The sequence below is a fragment of the Plecotus auritus genome (genome assembly GCF_963455305.1).
Source record: "Plecotus auritus genome assembly, chromosome: 9".
Classification (NCBI taxonomy): Eukaryota; Metazoa; Chordata; class Mammalia; order Chiroptera; family Vespertilionidae; genus Plecotus; species Plecotus auritus.
The window spans coordinates 61,817,218-61,822,090 of NC_137783.1; the positions used below are offsets into that span (position 1 = coordinate 61,817,218).

The 4,873-nt window shown below is 44.3% G+C and overlaps 1 pseudogene across 1 annotated transcript; it reads right to left on the reverse strand.

The window, feature by feature from the left end:
• Positions 1-3,715: 3,715 nt before the first annotated feature.
• Positions 3,716-4,466, reverse strand: LOC308233525 (annotated as a pseudogene). The gene is made up of 2 exons: positions 4,452-4,466; positions 3,716-4,103 (listed from the first exon to the last, which is right to left on the reverse strand). The product of its transcript is annotated as an uncharacterized misc_RNA (transcript).
• Positions 4,467-4,873: the final 407 nt, after the last annotated feature.

Sequence of the window (4,873 nt, forward strand, 5' to 3'; positions counted from 1 at the left end):
TCCCTTTCTCTAAAAATCAATGGACAGATGAGAGAAACCAAGATGGCGGCATAGGTAAACACCGAAATTGCTGCCTGGCACAACAATTTCAAAACTACAACTAAAAGACAGAACGGACACCATCCAGAACCACAGGAAAGCTGGCTGAGTGAAAATTCTACAACTAGAAGGAAAGAGAAAAGCTCACAGAGAATTGGAGGTATGGCAAAGGGTCTTTGTGTGCGCAGAGAGGAAGGGCGGCTGAGAGCCTGGCTGACTTTCTCTGGCGGAAGGGGGAAGGAAGCCCCCGAACGCACTGAACCCCAGTTCTGACTGCACTGAACCCCAGTTCCGGGCGAGCCCCTGGGGACCCACGCTCTTACAGGGGGAGTCTGGACTCTCGGGCGGAGACTGGGAGCCGGGGAAGGCGGAGAACTGAAAGTGCACGCGCGCCAGTGCGCACAAAGGCTGCGGAGGTTGCCACAGGCTTTCCCTAGTGGAAGGGAGTCAGAGGCTCCTGAATGCACTGAGCCCCAGTCCTGACTGCAGTGAACCCCAGTTCCAGGCGGGCCCCTGGGGACCCAGGCTCTTGTGGGGGGAGTCTGGACTCTCGGGCGGAGACTCGGGAGCCGGGGAAGGCGGAGGACTGAAAGTGCGCGTGCGCCAGTGCGCACAAAGGCTGCGGAGGTTGCCACAGGCTTTCCCTAGTGGAAGGGAGTCAGAGGCTCCTGAATGCACTGAGCCCCAGTTCTGACTGCAGTGAACCCCAGTTCCAGGCGAGCCCCTGGGGACCCACGCTCCTGTGGGGGGAGTCTGGACTCTCGGGCAGAGACTCAGGAGCTGGGAAGGCAGAGGTCTGAAGGCACGCACGTGCGCGCAAGGGCAAGGCTGACGGGAAGCCAAGACTGAGGCTCCACCCCATCCAAGCTGAGCACAGAGGCTATTGCAATTTGGCAAGTCTAATCCTATAAGGCTGTCTCCAGCACCGAATTTCTCCCAGCATAGACACAGCTGATCCTTACAGCCAACTGGCCTGGAGGTCACTTCTTCCCAGTGATACCAACAACGATCAAGACTTAATTACAACAAGGCTGTACACACAGTCCACAAAGGGGTGCACCAAGAGTGTCCACCTCAGGTTAACTGGGGAGGCCGACCCACTGGGCCATATTGGAAACCTAGCACACAAATCTACCTTACCAACTTAGGGAAGCAGTGAAAATGAGGCATCAAAGAATCAGATCACAAACGAAAGAAATGGAGGAAAACAAACGACTGAATATAGAATTCAAAACCACGGTTATAAGGCTTTTTAAGAATATCCTAGAAAAGGCCGATAAATATAACGAGACCCTCGAAGATATGAAAAAGGACCAACTAGAAATTAAACATACACTGACTGAAATAAAAAATATTATACAGAGACCCAAAAACAGACAAGAGGAACACAAAAATCAAGTCAAAGAATTGAATTACAAAGAAGCAAAAAACACTCAACCGAAAAAGCAAAAAGCAAAAAAAAAAAATCCAAAAAGTTGAAGATAATGTAAGAAGACTCTGGGACAACTTCAAGCGTACCAACATCAGAATTATGGGGGTGCCAGAAGAAGAGAGAGAGCAAGATATTGAAAACCTATTTGAAGAAATAATGAACGAAAACTTCCCACACCTGGTGAAAGAAATAGACTTACAAGTCCAGGAAGCCCACAGAACCCCAAACAAAAGGAATCCAAAGAGGACCACACCAAGACACATCATAATTAAAATGCCAAGAGCAAAAGACAAAGAGAGAATATTAAAAGCAGCAAGAGAAAAACAGTTAGTTACCTACAAGGGAGCACCCATACGACTGTCAGCTGACTTTTCAACAGAAACTATGCAGGCCAGACGGGAGTGGCAAGAAATTTTCAATGTGATGAATAGCAAGAACCTACAACCAAGATTACTCTACCCAGCAAAGCTATCATTCAGAATTGAAGGGCAGATAAAGAGTTTCACAGACAAGAAAAAGCTAAAGGAGTTCATCACCACCAAACCAGTATTATATGAAATGCTGAAAGGTATTCTTAAAGAAGAGGAAGAAGAAAAAAGTAAAGAGAAAAATTATGAACAACAAATACATATCTATCAACAAGTGAACCTAAAAATCAAGTGAATTAAAAACCTGAGGGACAGAATAATCTGGTGAATATAATAGAATCAGGGGCATAGAAAGGGAGTGGGCTGATAATTCTCAGGGGGAAAGGGGTATGGGGGGTTCATGAAGAGACTGGACAAAAATCATACACCTATGGATGAGGACAGTGGGGGGGAGGTAAGGGCAGAAGGTGGGGTGGGAAATGGGTGGAGGGGAGATATGGGGAGAAAAAGGAGAAATAATTGTAATAATCTGAATAAAGATTTATTAAAAAATAAAAAAATAAAATAAAAATCAATGGACAAATGTCCTTGGGTGAGGATTAAAAAAATAATATATATATTCCATCGATTTTTGGGTGTTGATTTTGTATTCTGCTACATTGCTAAATTCACTTATTAAATCTAGTAGTTTTTTAGTGGAGTCTTCTATGTACAATATCATGTCATCTGCGAATAATGAGAGTTTTACTTCCTCCTTTCCAATATGGATGCCTTTATTTCTTCTTCTTGTCTAATTGCTGTGGCTAGGACTTCTAGTATTATGTTGAATAAGAGTGGTGAAAGCAGACATCCCTGTCTTGTTCCTGTTCTTAGGGGAAATGGTTTTAGTTTTTGCCCATTGAGTATAATGTTTGCTGTAGGTTTGTCATATATATTGTTGATATAAGATTCCTCTATTCCCACCTTATTGAGAGTTTTTATTAAAAAATGGGTGTTGGATTTTGTCAAATGCTTTTTCTGCATTTATTGATATGATCATGTGATTTTTGTCTTTCAATTTGTTTATGTGATTTATCATGTTTATTGATTTGTGAATATTGTACCAGCCTTGCATCTCTGAAATAAATCCCACTTGGTCATGGTGTATGATTTTTTAGAACAACTCAGCAAAATAAAATTCCTGCTTATTGTTGGACAACATTGTTTCACACATACATTAAACAGGCCTAAATAAATAAATAAATAAACAGCAACCTCCTATACCAAAATAGAGAAAAAAGAAAACCTTTTTATCTTTGGCCTTTTTAACCATCTCACACAAACCAACTACTTATAGTACAGCTACTATACACAAAAAGTTACTGGAATGCTCAGAATAAGATTTTCTTGTTGTTTTTCCTTTTTTTTTTTTTTTTTTACAAGGTTTTCTTTCTTCTTTGAGATTTTAATGAACATGGTCACACCACAAATAAAGTCAGAAGTAGGACAGAGAACGCTCCAAAGGCTGGTTTTTGGTCATCCCAAGATCATTAAAAATGGCTGACCTCTAACAATATGTACAAAAAATATAAAATGAAAATAAAAAATACAAACAAATTTTCCTTTTTAAAGTACTTTTAAGAAAAAAAGCAGGACCTTGGAAGCTTTGGTTCTTTTTCCTCCCATGTTGCACATTCCCAGTGTGGTTTTGGTTGGGTGGTGGAGAGTGCATGCCATCTGCGGGGGCACTGCCCAAGGTGAGTGGGCAGGCCGGTGGCCCAGAGTCTCTACTCAAAGGCGCCCACATTTATATTCTGAGATGGGAAGTGGAGGGTGAATAGGTCATGAAGGCCTTTTTTTAATTTAACTTTTCCTTTTTTGCTGTCCAGTCATCTCATCAGTCTTCTGTTTCTTGGTTCAGCTGCCCATTTGCCCGTAGCTGCCTCAGCCTCCTCATCTTCATCTCCATCCTCTTTCTCACCTTCCTCTTCCTCCTTCTCTTCCTTCCCCTCCTTTTTCTCCTCCCCTTTTTCTTTCTCTTCTTCATCTACCTCATTGTCAGCCTCCTGCTCCCCATTTTCCTCATTAGCATTCCCATTCACAAGTGCATCTCTTCTGTTTTCTGCCTCCTCCACAACCTCCTTCTTCTCCTTTAAGTCTTTGGTGGTGATGTCGGAGGTGGTGTCCACGGCCGGTATGACATGGTGGGGCACGCCGATGATCCTATGCAGCGGATTTTTTCTAAAAAGCGAGAATTGGAGGACTCTGGCAAAGAAGCTGGGCAGCTGAAGAGGCGTGTGGCAGAAGTGGTTGCTGCGAGTAGAGATGCAGCCACAGGGACAGTGCAAAGCAGCCAGTCTGTGTGATCTTTTTAATATATTGTTGGATCCAGTCCTAGCCGGTTTGGCTCAGTGGATAGAGCTTCCACCTTCGGGCTGAAAGGTCCCAGGTTTGATTCCGGTCAAGGGCACATGCCCCAGTTGCGGGCTCCATCCCCAGTAAGGGGCAAGCAGGAGGTAGCCAATCAATGGTTTCTATCTCTCTCTCCCTCACCCTTCCTCTCTGAAATCAATAAAAATATATTAAATATATATATCTATATATATAAAAGGCTAATATGCTAAGTGTCCAACCATTCGGCCAGTCATTATGACGTGCACTTATCACCAGGGGGCAGACACTCAACACAGGAACTGCCCTGATGTGCACTAGCCATTTGCAGAGAAATGGCACCGCAGATCTGGTGCCCAGAAAGCAACACCCGGTTTCCCCCAAGTGGGACACAGGCCCCGCCAGCACCCTGGAGTGACAGCCCACCAAATCGTATCCAACGCTGCTGAGACCCCATGGCGCAAAATGCAGCCCACGGCCCAGCCCAGCCTGGAAACTGTGGGCACCGGGTAATGACATCATGTAGCAATGCCCGGCTTCCTCTCCCTAGCAACTAATCTCCTTGGAGTTTCTTCAGTCCAGGAACATGACTTGCTTTACAGCCAGGTGCAAACATTTTACACTTTAACCAAATGTCTGTGAAGTGTTTTCCTATGCCTCATCT